A 21266-nucleotide genomic window follows, 5' to 3' on the forward strand; every position below is an offset into this window, starting at 1 on the left:
GGTGGAGAAAGCACGTGGTCCTCCTGCGGTTTACCACGTAAGATTTTCAGCTTGTAAACTCTTTGTTACAATTCTACTAGCCTCGTTTTTGATATATTTAGTAAAATTAGTTGTTCCTCCTCAGATTGGTGCTGCTGTTTTTGTGTTAGATCCGCCTATGAGTCCCCTGCCTTTCCTCTCTTCCCTTTGTTTCCCCAGGGTGTGGGTCAGCAGCTTCCCTGCCGTTTTAGCTGCCGGACCGCCCGGGGCTGGCCCCTACCCGCCGACAATTTTTTTTTTTCCTTTCCTCTTTTCTCTTTTTTTCTTTCGGGCCTGTCCCCCTTGTCACGGACGCAGACCCTTAGATAATACCGTGACAGAATTTTAAGGGAAAAATGGCTCACAATCAGATGACACTTACAAAGAGTGAATCAGGATGCTAAGCATGATCTGTTCTTTACACCATAAAATGGGTTTGGAATATCTAAGCAGCAAGTGTGTCTCCCAAGAAAGAAGTGACTGAGTAGTGTCTATTACCTAAAGGATCTGAATACTAGCAACATAGGTACAGCACTGTTACCACAAGTTCTGATGTGCATTGAAAGATTATGAGCCTTATACTGGTTTCACAAAGTACCTTATCTGAGCTTCCAGCTCCCTTTCAGTGTGAAAATGAATTTAGGCAGCTAAATGCCTTTACATGTGTGAGAAGTATTGCCTTTTAGCCTCAGGGAGAATAACTCTGCTGACTAAAAGGGTGTTTGGGGTCTATTTCTTATTTAACATTGCTATAGGGCTGAAAACTTTCGGTCTTTAAGTATAGCTCTTTTCGAATTTATTCTCACTTGTCTCACTTTTCCTCAGTTTTCACAACTGTCCTTTCTACCAGGAGAATCCTTCTACCTGCTTCAGGACAATGATGAAAGTCGCACGAAGGTATTCCTACTGTCTGTCCCTAGTGGCTAATTCTACTGCTCATGCACTTGACCTTATGGTATGAAATGCTATGCCTTCTCTTCGACTCCAGCCCCAGGTTACAGTCAAAGTTACATTAAACTGTATACTGTGGTTTGGGAAATATACTTAAAAATACCCTCTTTTGTAGTAAAATGTGTTAATTGTGTTAACATATATATGGCAAATCTTGGTTATTTTCCTATGGAAATACAAAGTAAAATGAACACCACTACACTTTAGACTCTGCATGAATTCCTATTGCCATCTCTTGGCTGCAGGGGATTCTTCTGGCTTCGCTGTCTTGTATGATACACTGGAAAACTGTGGCAGCAATGAAGACATACGATAACATTAGCTGGCAAAAACAGTCTCCCTCTCTCTTTCTCAGACTTCTGTTTTCAACTGTAACTCATACCACCAGAATTATACCCTATGTGTCTATGTGAATGATGATTTACACTGATAATGTTGCAGTACCTGAATTAAATGCACACAGAAAGAGGAGTCTCAGTACTGGGAATAATTCAAAGAAATATGCTACGATCCTTGCTGGTTTCATTTGAGTTTTGACATAGATTTATTTTTTAGAAAAGATGTTAGACCATATTTATTAGGACTATGAGTATCTGCAAAGTTCAAAGGGGCTTTGCATCCTATGGTTTCAACTTTGTTTCTGCTTTTAATTCAGATATGTCTATTTGGTTATAGTCTTCACTGAGTTTGCTTTGAGTCAGTCCCTTTAAAAAGTAAAGATAAGAGAAAAATGTTGGTCTCAGTTCTGAAGGTGAATGTGTGCCTTCTTGAAATTGCAGAGAGACTCAACATATTTATAAAGTTTTTTTATAAGGAAGTGCTAACAAAGTGCAGAAGGAAAGATGTTTATTCTAAAGAGTGGCGGAACTTGCAGGTATTTGCCCTGATGAAGGGCCTGATATCCTTAGAGGGACGGTGCACTAGAAATTGAATGTGACCACTAACAATAAGAAAAAATCTATTCAACCAGGAAAACACTTCAACCATATGGTACAGTAATAGCTTCCATGACTACACAGCATTTAGGAGAGAAATTGCTTGACAAGTTTTAAAAGGCTTGGCTTTCTCATCAGAATTTGTCATTGCGCTAGATAAAATGTAGGCTTAGCCATTTTGTTTATGGAATAAGCTGCACAGAGCTTCACTGAAAATTATTGAGAGAAAAATTTGTCTTAGGGGCTTGGATATAGTGGTTAATTCTGCATGTGCTTCATGCACGTGGTAAAGAAACTTCATTGCTCTCTTCCATTCTGTAGCAATCACATGAGTGTATTGGGTTTCTGCTGATACGGAAGTCATCACATCTAAAGGAAAAAATAACTGGCTGAAACCAGTGAGAAAAATTTCATTTGTGAAGTTGTTTTTTTTTTTCTCTCTCTTCTAGCTTTGATTAGAGAAAATTTAATATGAAATAAGTGGGAATCTAGATGAGATGTTGTTTCTAAAGCGCATTATTATGCACATTTATCTCAACAACTTAAAATACTCAGTCCAACTTTCTGGTGGTTTAATTGCCTCTTAGTCAGGTCCAGATAGCCTGATACTGAGCTGTTCCACTCTCCCAGTGGTTATATCAGATTGGTGCAAACTGAGGATGCCGTAATCTCTCCTTTGTAGTTTGTCAGTTGTATTGTTACTCATAGATTGTCCCTATAAATTGATGCAAAGTGGTGCCCAGAGATCCCAGTGAACTGAATGATTTTGTAATTCTGTGCAAAATTTGAGGGTACATAACAAATGTACTAGAGCAAATACTAAGATCAATGTCCTGTAAATATTGGAAGAAATATGAGCAGAAATGCTCTTGTTAGGCTACAAGCAATAAGGAAGCATCAGCAATTTGATTTCTCAACAAAGGAAAATACTATGCATCTCAGTTTTAATGTTCAGTGAAATCACCTGCCAAAGATAAAGCACAATTGAACTGGCTAGCATTAGGACCTACATGAATTCCTGAGCAGTATGGTTTTGTGGTATCAGTAAACAACTGTGAAAAATTCATTTCATGCTTATCTACTGTAGCAAAATTGCTGATTGAATTGCTACAGAAAAGTAAAAAATGGGTCACGGGAATGTCAAACAGCGTGTATTGCAGCTACACAAAGGTTTGTATATTCCGATATTGTTTTATCTGTGACCTTGTCTTGTGGTGCCTTTCTCCTGGGATCCGGAGCTGTGATCTCATACTGATTGCCAGATGGCAGCGGGAAGCCCAGAGCGCATGTACTGACAAACAGTGGGGAAAATACATCCACGCAGAGCGACTGCATGCTGCCAGCACAGCGGCAATGAGCTAGAGCCGGGAGAGAGCCCTGAGACACCTGCCAAGACTGAAACCCTGCATCTGAGCAAGGGGCTGCAGATCTCTTCCAAACTGCAGAAGAAAAAATGGATGAGCTTTAAATAGATATGCGGGGCATACAGATATGGACTTGCTGTTCTACTTGTTATTCAGTGCAATAGGAAGCTTCCAGATAGTCTCTATCTGTAAGATTTTGTGTGCATTTGAGCAGCATTACATTTTCTACTACTTAATCAGCCTCAGAAAGGCACAAGCAAGCAGGGCTGGTATATGAAGCACTGTCTGAAATCCCAACAGTCTTTTGTCTATGAGGTGATGCTTTTTTAAGAGTGTTTGGTCAGGCAGTAACTTTGTTCTGGTTAACTTCAGGGATTTCTGGAAGGTGGAAGATGTAGATAAGTGTTCATTTTTATTTACTTATTTATTTTTTACTCCTAACAAACAGGGCAGCTCTCAGAAATCAGTTTTTATCGGTGCAGCTTTTTGCTTTCAGGAGACCTGTTTTTGTTTTGCCAGCAATTTTCAGAGTAAATGAAGAGAGCCAGAGTGGCTGAAAGAGGAGCTTACAGCTGTTGTGCATCCTATTCTGTTTTCCCATTTGGTTTCCTGTGTTTTATTCTGCTATCTTTAATCTTTGTTGTAATTATTTGAGTTATAACCCAGGTGCTCCTGTCTCCAGAGAATTGTCTTCAAGTGCAAGACTACTACTTACTCTCAATGTGTGTTTTGGTACTCTTTTTTTTTTTTTTTTTTTCTTTTTCCAAACAGCAGTTTCCACGGTACTGGCTTCTAACATAAAGGAGGCATCCCTCCCTGAGCAGTTGAGGTCTTTCTTTTTGGTCCTGCAATTGGTTTGATCAAGCAGAAGGAGGCATGTGACATCGGAGTGCTAATATTGCTGTCTGGAGGGAGGACTTCCTCCCCTGGAAGTTATGGTGCATTAGGATATTACAGGTTCTTCTAAATCTGCCTTTGCTTGGCACCTATAACCTATCTGGAACCACAAATCTTTAATAGCATTAAAGAAATGAAACTTTTTGTTTTGTTACTTTTTTCGATGATTCGAGATTTATATTGGTGGAAAAAGCTCTGTCTCATTCTCTCGTGCAGCTGGAGAACAAGCTTTGGATGGGGAATAGGGGAGGAAATGCAGCCACCTCAGGCTGCTTCAGAAGTGCTTTGGGGAGATTGGATCTCTTCTGGAAGTATTCTCTAGCTACTCTCACCTGCTTTGCCTGATCTGGCAGATACAGTAATCAGTATCCCCCTGTCTTTCAGTGCTTATCTTTGGGGCTGACCTGTGGATTGCAGAGAGTAAACCCCAACTGTTTGTGTACCAAGATTAAATACAAACTCTTGTGGTGTGTGGTGCCTGATATGTGTGTCATCAACGTTATACCACTGGGAGGGCACAGCTATAATGACCCATCTAGGGTCCACGAGGCAGCAACACTCAGAGAAAAAAAAAAAAGTTAACTACCTGAAGCTTTCTCTGTCCTTGAGTCAGAAATGGCTTTGACTTCTCTGATGAGAGGAGGAGCAGAGAAGCAGCTCCCACTTTGCTTGAGCCCATGCCGCTTGGACTCTTCTGAAGCTTCGTGTTATTCTTCTGTGCTGATTCTGGCTTGATTTCAAGCCCAAAGTAGATAAGCTGGTATTAGTTCTTTGAACTTTTCCATTTCTGTTTCTTCCAGCTTAGATAATCACTAATAGAACCTGAGTAAAGAAATTAAGAAGTGATTTAGCCTAGAATGTATATCTTTTTTTTTTTTCAACCTTGAGGCGTACCCACCAGTGCTATGTGAAGAAAGCCAGCTTTCCTGATGATGTGTTCTGTCATTGACTGTTCATACGCTTGTAAAACTTGTGGCCGCTGGCTAAACTGGATAAAAACCTCGTGTGTTGAAATATTCTATCCTCCAGCCTTTTAAATTCAGTCCTTGCTCTGAAAATGAGGATGGGTTGTTTTAATCAGTATTAATACAACCCTACTCTAACTGCATTTTTTTTTCGTGGCAACAGTACAACCCCATAGTCTTAGCTGCATTTCTTCAAGTGTAACTGATGGAAATTTGCGCAGCAGTGCTGTTGGTTCAAAGGACGGACTACATCTAAAATTCCTATTAGCTGATCTGATGCTGCAGGATTAGCAAGAAAGTGCTTTGCACTCACAGCAGACTGACATGACTGAATGCATGCCTGGCAGAGTTTTGACAAGCAAAGCAGTTTTGTCTTGAGCTGGTCGTTTACTCACATCCCTAATTTTTGCATAAAGTATTCAAATTGTCCTAAGTTTGAAGCTCAGGGGTTTAAAAGTTGTTTTTTAGTGCTGAAAACCTGTTCCAATTCAATACAGTCTTGTAAAAGATATTGTAATTGATTGAAATGCACAGTCTGCAGGAGTTGCTTCAAGACTCCTCGCCATTCTTTTCAGTATTGTTGCCTTGCTCAGAAAATGAGCAAAAAAAACCCATAGCTGTTGCTGTATTCTGGATGGAATAATTGCAGCTTACATCCTTCTAATGTCCTTTCTACTGTAAACTGAAAAGAGGAAACTAGTGACGCTGAGGAAAGGATGGCCCAAGTGGGAGTGCTTGTGACCTTCTATTGCCTGTTATCCTGCCAGGATGCTGAAGGAGGAGAGGAGACAGGAGCCTTGTTGTTTTGAAAATGAATGTCTAGTGAAACAATCCCATTTCCCTTGGCTCTCAGGAGTGGAAGTCTAGTGTCTAAGTGATGAGTATTTATAGTACTTGCAAAGTACCCAGCAGTGAGTAATATGGGCAGCTAAGGAACAAAATACTGCTGTTATCATTTTAAATATCTTTTAAAAATTATGTTATGTATATGTATTTTAACAGGTGGAAAATCTCCTCTACAAATCCTGATTCAGCTGTACTGTATGCTTGATTGCTCATTTATGAGAAAATTCACATTAAATCTAACATAACTGAATTCAGGTACAGAGCCTATGTTTGTGTCTTGGAACAGTTTGGATTTTTTTTTTACTGTCTTTCTAATACAGACATTTTCTTTAGCTAAATCAGAGCGAGTGTGTATTTTGTTTGTTTCTTTGTTTGTTTTGCAATCGTAAGCAACAAACTGGGTAGCAACATGGCCTCTCTGTTATTAAACTGCATACCCAAATGGACAAGGACATCTGGTGTAGGCTAACACCTTCCTTCTAAGGAGAAGGAAGTGCTTCTTCTGCTTGGTTACTCTTCTTTAATGATCCTAGCTATCAGGAAACATCATGTGAATGACAGCTTCTCATCTTACTTGATGTTACCATTTTATACGCAAAAAGTATCATAAAACCAACAAACAGTAATATGTTGTAAACATGGTTTTCTGGGTTGCATGATGGACTGTTAATCCCAAAGCTAGTCCATTGTTTTTTTTTTCCTGTGTGTTATAATAGCAAAGCGCTCCTCTTTTTCCTATGGACTCAATGATTCTCTTCAGTGTATCAGTTCTAATTTAAAAAAAAAAATCACCAAAACAACAACAAAAACTGTTATTTTCTTACTGAGGGGGGAAATTCAAATATCAGTTTTGTCTCAGGTTTATGTTTCCTTCTTACAGCAGCATTTTGAGGGAAGTTTAAGACTTGATAAGCAACAGCAGTAGGAACAGAGGCTGTTACCACTCCATACACCAAGACATGCTTCTTCTTTTGTTCATCCTGGAAAAACAGTTCAAATGAACTTCTAGGAAATAACTTCATGCTCCTCATCCAGTTGCTTTGTGTCATCCTTACTGAAGAAGCCTACAAAGCTATGCTTTCTAGTTTTTATTACCACAGCCATGTATCATGCCCTTCTGGATTGTTGCTTTGGCAAGCGAGAAAAGGTGATTGCTGCAATGGGAAATGTGGAGAGGAAAAGACTGATTGAATCTCGGCACAGATCCTTTGGCCCCACTCATGACAGTGTCTAGTTAAGCATGACAGTGGCAAAAGGCAGATATGGCTGTTGCCATTGTCTTACTGGAAAGATGGGGTGCCGATGAAGAGGTTTGCTAGCTTGTACTTTAGCTGCCATCATTATTGGCCTGTTAGAGATAGGCCTCAGGTAGAAAGAAAATAAAATCCTTTGCTTTAAAACATATATAGTATTCAGTCAATTTAACAGTAAATTTATCCTCACATGCACATGTATAAGAGCTATTTCTGGTAAGCAGAGGATAGGACCTCCGCAACAGAGCAAGGGAGGGCATTTTTGCTTCAGACATGTTTTGAGAAGCTAAGGGAAGGAAAGTGCTCTGACTTCTTTCGCTACAGTAAAGCTCTGAAGTTGTCAGAGAATTGCTTTTTTCCTCGGGCCTTCTAAAACTACCTCGTGTCCCTGCTGAAAAATGAATCAATAACTGTGTAAGTATAAATGAAAGCCGGTTGAAAAATCTTCCCAGGTGTTTATAGGGTTGATATTCCATCTTCACAGTTTAAAACAGTTAAAGGAATTTAGATATGATCAAGGTTAATGAGTACTGAGAAACTTGGCTTTTCTCATCATCTTAGTATTATTAATTATTGATTTAAAAATTTCTTATGGATGTAGAAGGTAATGATATTCAATCTGAGAGAAGTTTGAATATCATGACACTGAAGAAAGTTTAAGTACATGAGCAAGAGTTCAAGCTTAAAAGCTTCTAGTAGCATCTGGGAAAATGAAATTGAATGGCAAGTTACCAAGAGAAATCTAACCTGTAAGCCAAATGCAAAAACTGAATTGAGTCAAGAAGAATTTGGCGTTTCATGCTGAATTTCTCCACCATAAGGAGAAATAAGGCAGAGAAATTATCACTTAATCTTTTATGATAAGTGTATTTTGTGATATTTTTTATGTTAATAGTAGCTATTCCAATTATTAAAAATGACAACGGCTAGCTCTTGGTAGTTAACAGGTGCAGGAGATCAGTGACTCTTAACTGAGTTTTAAGTTTGGAGATATAATTGTGTGGGCTGAAAATTATATATTGTATTTAGTAGCTTGACAAGCAAAAGTAAATATAATGCAGAAGTGAGCTCTGGTATTCTGGTTTTCATTGATAAGGGTTCCTTGGGTCTAATTTATGAGTTTTTCACATAACAGCCCAGGTATACAGCTTTCCTGGGACATGTAAGGGATGCCTGTTTGCCCCCCACCCCTGGTAGAGCTGACTGCAATAGTGATTTTCCTGTGTCATGTTGTATAGCTGAGCAGAAATATTGAATCATTCAGTCCGTGTCCATATCCCGCCTTATGCTATATTTTCTCCGGAAATCTAAGATTAATCAAACGTACTGAGATGAGATAAAATCAGAAATGATAAACAGGAAGATCAGAGGTATTATCACAGAAGAAATGGAAAATTTTATGCCCAGAGGACCAGTCGGATCCCATCACTAGACTGTGCAACATAGACGATATACTCCTTTAATGGGTGAACTAGACTTGCTGTGAAGTCTTCAATTTTTATACCCATTAGTTATGCTTTTTTTCTTCAGATCCGGAACTCTTTTCTCAGCATCACTTGAGTTTTCTTCCTCTTTAATGTTTTCCCCCAAGTTAGCTTTGACAGCATCTAACAGATAAGGGTCATAAAATAAAATGCTATTGGAAATCTAATCTGCGATCCATATCACAACCAACTAGGATTAGGGATGAGACAGCCTGTTTCAGCTCCATTATGGCAAGATATGTCTGCAGATGCTGAGGGAAAACGGAGAAGTAGAATGAGCCAGCTGTTCAGGGTTGAAAAGCTGATGCCATTAGGTAAGGGGCAGGAAAACGTTCTTTCTTATTTTTCCCCCTGCAGAACACTCTTTGAGATGGAGTATCTTAAGATAAACTTCTCCATTATTAACACTGTTCTAACACTTCTCTGAAGAATAAGCACACCAAGATCAGCAGGCCTTTTGCCCTTTTCTTAATCATCTGAGTATTTTGGAAAATTCACTCCTTGGTTTCCTAACCCTTTCAAAGGTAAAAAGACCAGTCCTGCATATGTGGCTAAACTTGTGTCTCATCAGAAAGCTTCTATTCGTGGTGAAGAGGACAATCAAAACTGATTTCTGCAGAACACTTTTTGCAAAGGCCTGTTTGTTTGATCAAAGTTGGTTTTCATTTTTGAATTTAAAATTACTTCCTGAGCTAATTCTCCTTGAGTGTGCACAATTTTTTTTTCTAAGATATATAAAGCCATCACAAGACTTTTTTTTAAAATCTCATGCTGCCTAGACTGCACTAGGGGTGTTCTTTGCTGGAACATTTTTAATGATTCCCCCCTCAAATGACCAAGGGAAGAGTATCCTTCCCCTCTTTGTAGTTAGTGTTCTGTTCTGAACACTCCAGTAGTAGTGAAAACTGATTTTCACTCAAGTTCCTTTTTCTGGTTTCGCTTACAGACTTTGCTAAGACTGTTTTCTCAGCCGCAGAAGAGAGGTTTCTTTTGCCTTTTTTGTTTAGGTACATTGTTTCTTTCTGTTGTTGGCTTGTTTGTTTTCTTTTTAAATATGTCATTTTGAGCATTGCTCTTGAGGTTAATTTTGCTAAAATCTTACTGCCAAATTAGGCTAAAATGCAATAGTTGTCCTTTCAGATAAAACTGCTGCATATGAAAGAGTAGCAGGTGAAATTCCAGTCTCGTTCTCCAGCTACTGAGTGTTTCATTGACACTTTTCTATGGAAAAATAGCTCTATTACTCAGTTTTGGGGGGTGGCTGAGGCTAGTGTGGAGCATTGATAAAAAGACAGCTGCAGACAAGACGAGTCAATGATGAGAAATGAAATTCTCTGTATGTAATAGTGCATTAGTGTGTCTTCCCTTTGGGCTGAGCTTTAACTTTCAGTATAAAAGAGAGTTCCCTTCTCCAACCATAATCCCAGAATTCCTGAAAGAAAAGTCTCATTTGCGCAGTCAGAAGGCAAATTACTGTGTTTGTAGTCAGATTTCCTACCATGAAAGGATGTTTTACTGGCCTAATCCATTAAATCGTATTGATGGACATTTTATTGATAGAAATTTTATTTATTCCAATATGATTATTCACTTGGGACACGATTATAAACCAAAGCCTGAAAATATTGTGTGATAGGTGCATGCAGCCTGTTCAATGGGCTCTTGTTTGTTGCAATATACTACTTGGCAGTATGTAGGCTTAATTTTTGATCTGGTCACAGATATTAAGGACCTGCAGTTTGCATTGTGCTAAATATAATGCTTCAGGGTTTGATGGTAATAAGTATTTAGCTTATTGAAAAGCTTTTTAAAAAATGGCATTGTATGTACTCTCTCTTCTCCCATCCCCACGCTTCTACTGAGTGAATGTCTCTTCAGAAATCTCAGCATACGGTGTATAATTTTAAACATATGTAGGAGGCTGATGTTTCATATGTATTGGAGTTGTGATTTTTCCCTCTGTGAGGTCTCTATACATTCATTATTGCCTGATGTGTGCTTTATTGATGTAAGTGGTAATTTTGCAATGCAGAGGCACAGCAAGATGCAGAGAAAGAATTCTGTCCTTTTTATGCCCCCGTGTCTCCTTCAACCATTTCTTCTCCTAGAATTTTCATGCAGATTGAGAATAATGATGGCATCTAACATCCTAACATAAACAAGAATGCAATAGTGTTTTGTTCCATCTTTGTGGAAGAGTGAGAATATAATGGCTGAGCTGAAAGTTTCTGAAAAAGGAGGAGAAATGAATTGTTCTTGGCTCCTTGGATTATTTCAGCAGCTGAATTTCTTACGAGTGCAATAAAAACTGTAATTAAACATAAAGTGGGGGGAACAATTCAAGCTGCTGTAATCTTGTGAAAAAACACCCTAATTATCCTACTATTCCTGGCCTCTGTTTGGCTGTAAAACTTTTTCTTTTCTTTTTTTTTTCTATTCCTCACTTCCCGGTTTTTCTCTCTCTTCTTCCCTTCAGCGCTCTATATTACAATCTAGTATGGCTTTGCAGTTTCTGTAATGACAGAAATACACAGAACATAAGAAATCAGAGATGGCTTGGAAAGTTTGATATTAATTGCACAGAACATTGTTACTCAGAGCACAGAGCAGCATGACTGACAAATCTGGCTCAGAAATGATTTGAGCAATTTTCCTGTTGCAGTGGTGATTATGGCATGGAACATTATGTAGCTCATTTAGAAAGCTTATATTTAGGAGATTTTTATTATTGTTTAGTGCAGATTTTAGGTCCTATAGAAGAAAAAAAATAGTGCTCATTTTTGGATTTCAATTAGATTAGCAAATGCTAATAGTCCTCTTTTCTCTTCTTAAAGCCTCCCCCACATGTCTACTTAAATCTGTGTGCTCCAGTATTCACATATGCCCTGGATGGTGTCTTGCTGTCTGCCTTCCTCTTTTTGGCATTAGGTGTCAAAATAAGAAGTTTCCTTAATTTAATGGCCAGCCTAAGTGTATTACAAAGCACAGTGCAGAGAATGCCTAGTTCTTAATTCTGAATGCTGAAATCTTGCTTGGAATCTTTTTTTCCATTTTGGCTCTGATCACACAGCACAAAGTTGCAAAAAAAAACCCCAACAAAATAAATGCCTCTGGAGTAGCTTGAGAGTGCTAAGGCTTGGCTTATGAGTAGGTAATGGAGCTCTGGAGATGAAAGGTATGTTTCCCTCTTTCGGATAAAGTCTGATGATAACAGCAATGAGAGGAAAGGGAAAACCACCTTTTTGATGCCTCAGGCCTTACAGACCTTTCCAAACTGTGTGCAAATCAGCACACTTTTGAGCTGTCCTGACCTAATTCATACTTTTTTCATGCCTCTCAGAGGGCTGTTTTTATCACTGGGGGACCATGCATCTTTTTCTCATTTACAGTCCTTATTCTAGTGGCCACAATTGATAAACCAACTCTGTCACTGAAGGCTGTCCTGTATGTTGAGACAAAGGGCTTGGTGAAGAATACATTCAAAAATACTGAGACTGACACAGTCATAGAAACTTGGACTGCTGGTGCATTCCAAGTATCTACTTCCAGGCAATAAGTTCACTATTTAGAAGTATTGTCTTTACTGTCAAAGGGGCATGGGATACATCTTGACAGTGGAGGTATGAATGTTGATATATTTTGAATGGAATGGCTTAATAAACTCAATGAAATTGACATCTTGCCACAAATAACTCCTTTTGTTAAAAGTACAGTAGCTAGAGGGGAGATAAAAAATTATGTGACAATTTTCTCTGGAAGGGAAAGTGTGGAAAATACATGAAGTCAGTTGAAATTGTAGCTGGCAATGTCCATGTAGGTCTAGACCTATATGCACAAGCAGACTTTCTGAAAGGACTACAAGTAATATTCTGGTGGGCTTGTGTTGTTTAATGTATGGGGCAGTTCATTGAATTTGCTGTGGATTTTTAATCTTAAGGGTTCTCTTCCAGTCTCATGACTAGAGTAATAACACTGTTTCTACAGTGTGGATGATCGCCTTTGATTATGCCTATTTTATGCTATCTTGGTGGTCATTTCAGGCTTCCCTATCATGTATCCAGCTGCCCTGCCTCTGAAAGCTGAAAAATTAGTTACTGCATAGAGATACACACATGTTCTTTCCAATCAATGCTGTAACAGATTTGTAGCAGCTGCATATTGCATATGGAAGGAGGATTTGCATTCACTAGTGTGTGACACAACTACTTAGACTTTTGCCGGAAAGGAGAAGGAATATATATATATATATATATATATATATATATATATATATATATAAGAAATAATACTGGAAATGTCTACCAGTGAGTTAGTAAACTGGGCTCCACAATGACTTGTGGTAGCACACTTCTCCTGTGTGAAGCCATGAATTCATATCAATATTCCTTTCCAACTCAGGATGCTCTATGATTCTATGATTTACTCTATACCAATAAAGAATAAGAATTTGGCTTCAAAACCAATGGCTCAAGATGTATGAGGAAGATTAATCGTCTTAGCCAAGGAAACTGAAAAAAATAAAATAAAAAATTGTATAATAATGTACACATTTCTAGTTGTGGTGAAGATGCTGTAAGACTTTAAAAATGTCACTGGATAGATATTATTTATTTTCCTAAGACTTAATTGAGCATTCATTTCTATAAGGGTTTTCAAGATAGATAAAAAGGCAAATCTTTGTGTGAAAGGACTGATGCTGAATTTCCAAAACATGTGTGAAATTTTTCATGGATTTGGAACCAAAAAAGGAAAGTAAGGTGAGTGCTTGTTAAATTTGGAGCTTAGTATGGCTTTCCGGTCTTATCAAAGCCTTACATACCTTAAGTCTGTACATGCAGGTTTGTTCTGGGAATCTTTGTGTAAGGTCATGTATGGCTCATATAAAAATATACCAGGCAAGCTGAACATATTCTGTGACATCAGGTCTTTGGTATTTGTTTTAGTTTTGTTGCACTCGATGGGCTCGTAAGTGGTCAGGATCCTTCTCCCTCATCTACGTTTCTTTCATGCTTTCTATTTCTGCCAGCATCAACTATTTGCTTTGTTTGTTTGTTGAGATTTATTATTTTGGTTCTCTCTGTTTTGGGGAAAAATTTACCAATTCTTGTTTCTCTTCATGTAGCTAGATCATTTCCTTTGGTTTCCTCATGTTTTCAAACATGATGTAAAAAGTTCAGTGCTCCTTTGTTTCCTCGTGCTTCACCTCATTAAAATGTGCAAAATTCAGGTGACTCGGATGCAGATAGTAAACCCGAGACTTTCAAGCCATAAGAAAATTTAGTCTAATATATTCTTGGAAGATACTGGGAGCGGGATTCTTATTTATTTATTCTGCTGGACAACTTTTATTTATTTTTTTTTGAGAGGAGAAAGAAGGCTTCTGCTGTGACTGCTGGAAACAAGAAATATGATGTAGGCAGGCTTTCTGAAAGTGGATATAGCTTTGCAGGTCTCAGGTTTCAGGAAGTGCCTGGGGCTTATCTGTGAAGCTGGGGCTGGTATGAGTGCTGAGAGAGTGCTGGCAGGCATCAGTTCTAGGCCAGTCTCGGTCATCTTTAAAAGGTCATGGCAATCAGGAGGGGTGCCTGAGGACTGGAAGAAAGCAGATGTCACCTCAATCTTCAAAAAGGGCAAGAAGGAGAGCCAGGGAACTACAGGCTACTCAGCCTCACCCCAATTCCTGGAAAGACAATGGAACAGCTCATTCTAGAGCCTTCTTTAAGCCTGTAGAAGACAAGAAGTTGATCAGGAGTACCATGGATTCAGTAGAGGGAAATCATGCTTAACAAAACTGATTGCCTTCTATGATGGCACAATGGAACGGTTATACAAGGAGAGAGCAGTAGGTGCTGTCTACCAGCAAAACTTTTGACACTCTCCCATGATATACTTGTAGGCAAGCTCAAAAAGTGCAGATTGGACAAGGGGAAGGTGAGGTGGATTGAGAACTGGCTAAATGGATGGTCTCAGAGGGCTGTGGTCAATGATAAAGAGTCTAGGTGGGGACCTGTAGCTAGCAGTGTTCCCCAAGAGCTGGTTCTGGGTCCAATCTTGTTTAACTTACTCATCAATGATTTGGATAATGGGACAATATCTTTAATCAGAGCAATAGAGTAATCATTCTTTTTTACTGAATGTGATAAATTATATCTTCATCTACTTCTTTTATCTCTTCAGTGTAGAATAAATTCTTACATCCTAACTTAGAGGATGTTAGGATAGGAAAACAGTGATCAGTACCTTGCATGGGACCTAAGTCAGAGGTTGTGTCTCTTCAGAGACCCCAGGCAAAATCATTACAGCTATCTTTCTGTTTTAATGTTGGATACTGTTCTCTCATGTTCAACTAGAATAAGCAGATACACAGTAGATTATAAGAGGCTACCCTATGTGAAGTTCAATGTTATGCTTACAGTTCTTTTTCTGTCACTGTGGTTCACAGCTTTTGTAGCCTTACATGATCCCTCTGCAGTGGATGTTATGCACAACATTTCTTATTAAGGAGCATTCATCCTGGCATTTGTTTCAATACAAGCATATGAGCATGATTCAGCAGCTTTACTCATAGAGTAAATTAGCCCAATGAATGTGAAACACGTGCACTCTGTAAGCTAATGCATTTAATACACTGAAGCTAATTTACATGTTCTATTCAGTTGTTTTATGTGCCATTCTACTTCCTTCTTTACCTTTCCTAAGTGTTGGAAACATCTGGCACTATGTAGCTCAAATATTGATAATGAATTTTGTTGCCTGCTTAAAACTTTTCATCAAAGTCCAACATTTTCTCTTATATCGTCTTCTGAGTAAAGGACTAAAAGCAGTCAAATTCTTAACTGTTTTTTAGCAATTTGATGCCTCAGCTGAGGAAGAGGTTTGGTGTCCAGGATTGTATTTTTTCTTGTGTTTTCTGAAATAGCTCAATTAAAAATGAAAAGACCTAGGTATTAACTGTAGGAAATTGGAGCTTTAGGAAACTAGCTGGGCTAATTCTTCACCTCTTTTTCCAGTATTTTGTGCTTGGAATGCAGTTTGTTCCCTCCTTCTTACGGTCCTTCATTTCCACCAATGCGGGGTAAAGCAAGTGCATTTTACTTTTTTGTTGTTGTTGTTGTTGTTTCTAAAAATTTATTAATCTAGTTTGTTAGAGGAGCGATGAGTAAATTTTGTTCACAGAGAGCCCCAGTGACTGACTGCTTCTGGGAATGGCTCCTCTCCCTAAAAATATATGTGGTGGAACATTTAAGGGATAGTTCTACCTTGCCAGCTTCTGGATTGAAGGAGTCATGAGGTAATTGCACCATCACTAATGAGCTATTTTCTCTGCTCTAGGGAATTATGAAAAACAAGTCTGCTTGTGGTAATTTACTGATCTTCACATTTGAAGTGGTTATTTTTCCTTGGAATACAGTGCAGTGTGTCTTCAACAGTCTTTAAAGTTTTATTTTTGATTATTGCTGAAAAATCCTGTCAGCCGACAAAAATTCCTCCCTTCTCCCATTTTTTTTTTCCAGAAGTATCACATTTGGAATTTATCTCCTTACTTTTGCTTCAAAACCACCCAAAAGCTCTCAAATCCCTGACAAAAAGGTTAGGCATTAGAGTAGGCATGTGAAAAGCTTTCTGTGTTGCTGTAAATGCAAGGAAGAGGAAGACAAAATTTCTTCTCATCATAAACTGGATCTAGGTCAACTTTAGGGCTTATTTTTGGACCTCTGAAATGGATAACAGAAAACATCAATTGATGACATGAATAAGAGGTTCAAGTAGAAACTGCAGCTTGGATAACCCCCTTTACAGGGACTTCTCACCTTCCCTGTTCTGTAGGAAAAGTGAAAACCGCAACAGGAAAAGGTGTTAGTATATCTCTTTTATGCTTTTCTACTACTCTATTGGTTTCCTGGTTGTGCAGCATGATCCTCACTACAGTTATGTTATTCCAACTGCTTAAGCTTTATTATTATTATCATTTCATGATAATAATTATTTTTTATTATTTTCAAGAGGGATCTCCTTCACCATTGTCTTCAGGAATCTGTGTAAAAACATATATGAACCAAAACTTGCAGTAAAACACAAGAGCACCTTCTGTCATGCAGATATTTCTGTGAGCGGGTTGGAAACACTATGTTTCTGGGGCTGTTTCATGCTGGTCATGCTGCATTGCTGTTTTTCTATCCTGAGATGCTACTTAATACATCTCAAAAGAGGTCCCCATCTTGAGCCTTTCTTTATTTTTAACCTCCCCTTTCAGTTCTTACAGAAATTTATCTCTGTGCTACACAAAGGCCATGACACCTCTCAAAGCGTTTTTCTTTTTGTTACATTCCGTTCTGTACTCTCTCTCTACCCTTGACTCTCGAGGTAATTATGCTAAGGGACTTGATAATGGTTAGACTACAATTTGAAGGCATCAAAAGTGATAAAATCCACAGCTGAAGATGTGTCTGTTGTTTCTGCCTCCCACTCTTCTTAGGTCTTTAGAGAACCTTAGGGGGCTTTAAATTATGAGGCATGGATAGGAGCATAATTTTGGAGGCAAATGGTTGTAATTTTACCATGAGCTCTAGAAGGCTCATTTGTTGGACTAGCTGTTAAGAGGTAGGGGAGTACCGTGCTCAGGAGTGTGAGGGAGGGTTATTGGTGAATCCAACATGAAGTGACATCTAAATTGCACAGTAATTTTTATGCGCCTGATTGTACTTGGTTTAGTTTCATTACTAGACATATATTATTGATTCTAAGGAATTTTTTGTGTAATCACATTATTTTTCTCTTGAGATTACCAGGGGCAGAATAAGAAGGAAGATTCTTCTAGGGCTCATTTGGCCCTATAAAAGGAGATCTGTATCACTGCACTAAGCAGGCATTGTAGAATGACCCCTTAAATGATAGTCTTCTTCACTTATCAGTCTTATAACTATATTTCTAACCAAGATAATTATTCAAGCTCTGTGCTTGCCTACATTCTGTGGACTGTAGCCTGCACCTCTGCTGAAATGAATGACTTTGAAACTGCAGTAATCAATTCTTCAAATGTTTTGATAGATCAATAAAACAACTGTCAGTCTCTAATATATTCCATAATCAAAATGTCACTTTATTTACTCAAACAGTCAGATTTGATGTGAAATATTAAGTGCATGAATGCACAAATAGTGCCAGTGGGGACAAATTCAGCTCTTATTCAACTGTGCATCAGTTACTGATGATTTCTGGTTTCCTCTGAGGATTGTTGAGTATGTATATTTCGTAGTCATTTACACAATGAGCCAAGTCTATGACCATGGAAGTAACTATGGTGGGGTAAATAAACCCTGTCTACAGTTGACAAGAAAGGATTGAATTTTCTCCTGTTTGTCTGGACTGACGGGCTTTGCTGCATAGTTGTGTTGTACATCATCTATCTCCACACTCTCAGCGGTGTAGAGATGTCAAGTAATACAAGAAAAACTGGGAAGGAAGAGATGTGAATGTGAGTGTTCTAGGACCTAGTTAAAGGTAGGCACTCTCATTAGCTTTTTAACTGTTGTAATTGTGGGCATTACTGAGGGGAAACTGGATCTTTTCATACTTACCCCAATGGCAACTCTTATACCATAAGAGATGCTGAAAGCTTTGGTATGTCAAAACGGAAGTATGCGTAATCCAGCGGAATTCTTGCACATCATTCAGTTTGAGAGAGAGAGGCTATTTATGATGATTTTCAAGTTGTTACCCATTTTCTTGTATCTCTTTCTGAAGAGTCAGGGATAAGCCAAAGGAAGAAAGTTACCCTGTTTCAGCCTACTGCAAAGTTCCTCACACTTCCTTCTGAAACAACTCAAACTGACTTGTAAGCAACAGCGTACTAATGATAAAAGTGACAATTTTGATCTACTTACGGCAGTCAGTATGTTCCTTTATTTCTGCAGTTGTACGTTTAAGGGATTTTTTCGATTATCTGGAGCCCAAATGTAGCATTGGTCTTTGTCTTCATGTGGGAATAACTCTTACATTCACATAAACACGACTTTTAAAAATATATATTTAATGATATTTATTTATATTATGTAAATTTAATGTAGCCTGTGCAAATGGTGCAAATCTTGTAATAATGCAAGAGTTTCACCTAAATATGCTATATACTTTAACTGCAATTCCTAGATCAATTTTGCTAAAATCCTATCAATTTAATAATAAAAATATCTTGGGCATATGGACTTTGATTTATTTTTTTTTTTCTTGTATAACCTGAGAAAAACTTTAAGGAAAAGGTATTAGCTGCCAGTGAGGATCAAGATTTTGTATAAACTCTCTCCTTTTTTTTTTTTTTTTTTTTTTTTTCTTAATCACTGTCATATGCCAGCAGGAGTTATATCCAAGGCACAGCTGCAGGACTAGGCCTTGTGCAGTAAAACAGCTGAACAGTTGCAGCTCTAGCAGGGCTTTTTACCAGGCAGAAAGACTTCTCACTTGCTTCTTCCAGATTCATGCCCCAGTTCAAAGAGCTCTATGTAATTCAAGCTTGATTGATGTCTCCTACTCTACAAACTGCAAAGTATTTTAGCATGATTTCTTCTTGCAGGTAATATGCTTAGAACGTGTCTCAAACTACCTTTTAGCAATTACATAGTGATGGTGTAGATTTCATCCATTAAAGATGTGTTAATTGCATTAAGTGATGGTAACATTTTACAGTTTTAATAGGAAAACTGCACTTATTTATAAAGTTTAAAATTATATACAGGGCTCTGTACTCAGCTCTGGTGAGGCCCCACTTCAAGTACTGTGTCCAGTTTTGGACCCCTCACTGTAAGAAAGACATTGAGGCCCTGGAGCGTGTTCAGAGGGCGATGAAGCTGGTGAGGGGTCTGGAGCACAGGCCTTATGAGGAGCGGCTGAGGGAGCTGGGATTGTTCAGTCTGGAGAAGAGAAGGCTCAGGGGAGACCTTATCACCCTCTAGAACTACCTGAAGGGAGGTTGTAGTGAGCTGGGGTCGTCCTCTTCTCTCTTATAACTAGTGACAGGACGAGGGGGAATGGCCTCAAGTTGCGCCAGGGGAGATTTAGGCTGGACGTTAGGAAACTCTACTTTTCTGAAAGAGTGATCAGGCACTGGAATGGGCTGCCCAGGGAGGTGGTTGAGTCACCATCCCTGGAGGTGTTCAAGAAACATTTAGATATAGCATTGAGAGCCATGGTTTAGTGGGGTTATTGGTGGTAGATGGATGGTTGGACTGGATGATCTTGTAGGACTTTTCCAACCTAGCTAATTCTATGATTATATGATTCTATGATATATTCCAGAACTAGAGCTTGGTGGGATTGGGTGAGTGGGAGAATTGTTGTGTTTCCTTAAGAGTGAAACCATTCAGTGTATTATCATAGATATTATTGATCATATGATTTAGAAGAAGCTCAGTGTTGAGTTTTATTTCAAACTGTACTTGTTTACTTTCTCATTTTTTTGCCACTCTGTTGTACTAGCTGATTTTTTATTACTATTAGTATTGTTTTTTGGTGAAGATTTTTTCTTGTTGCATTAGAATAAACGTACTGTTGGGCTCCCTTTTCTGGATCATCCAGCAAGGACTCAGACTTCTAAGAGGTTGGCAGGTGTTTCTCTGCATCAAGCATATACTCTTCGTAAATATTTAACAAAGAAAGTTTAAATAATAATATGTTTCTATGAATTGTGGCAACACCCTACAGAAGCACATTTTCTTAATGATGTGACAGACAGATTTTCTCTCACTTTCTGCAGGGGCCCAGTACTTGATTCTCTGTGGGCATACAAGAGAGTATTTCAAATAGCATGAGGTGCACATAATATAGAATATATAATCAGGACACTGGTAACATTATCTTGGACTATTTATTTGAAAACAGGATTTTGTCATTACTGTGACAAGATTTGGGAATACAAAGGGTAAGGAATAGATTCCTGGAACAATTTCCTGTGAATAACTTGTCAGAATGGATTTTAAATTTCTAAGTTCTTCAATCATATAGATGTATACCTATGCATGCACTCAACTTTTTAAAGAATCAACACTAAAATTTCCCTGAGAATGGCAGGACTTCTGTCAACTTGTTAGAAGGCTCTTTGTTGAATCCAAGGTATTTCTTCTGAGGAAAAGTAGTGCTGTAATATTTGATTCAAGATAATCAGCATTTTTTAGTGATATCTGAAGTTTTATAGCAATATCCTAAGTTGCTGTACTGATCAAATTTTAGATTAATAGATTCTTACGTCTAAAGGAAGCACAAAGTCATGTGAGTTAGCATGCTCTGTGAACATTTCAACTTGCGTGATCCTCTACATTCACAGTCATTGCTGGTATTGTGCAAATTGTTGTGGTGCTTTCTAAAAGACTCTACCTCTTCTACAGGCAAGGTGACTTCGTAAGTACACATAAATTTTGGAGACAAACATGGTATGCAATGTCAGCAAGTGGCTGTAACTGCAATTACAAATTTTGGTTATTAGCCTAGATGTCCTTGCTTGTGACATACTGGAAAGATTTAATGAATTTAATCTGTATACTATCTTTAATTCAGAGTAGGCGAT

This window comes from Numida meleagris, chromosome 3, assembly GCF_002078875.1.
Source record: "Numida meleagris isolate 19003 breed g44 Domestic line chromosome 3, NumMel1.0, whole genome shotgun sequence".
In the NCBI taxonomy this organism is placed as follows: Eukaryota; Metazoa; Chordata; class Aves; order Galliformes; family Numididae; genus Numida; species Numida meleagris.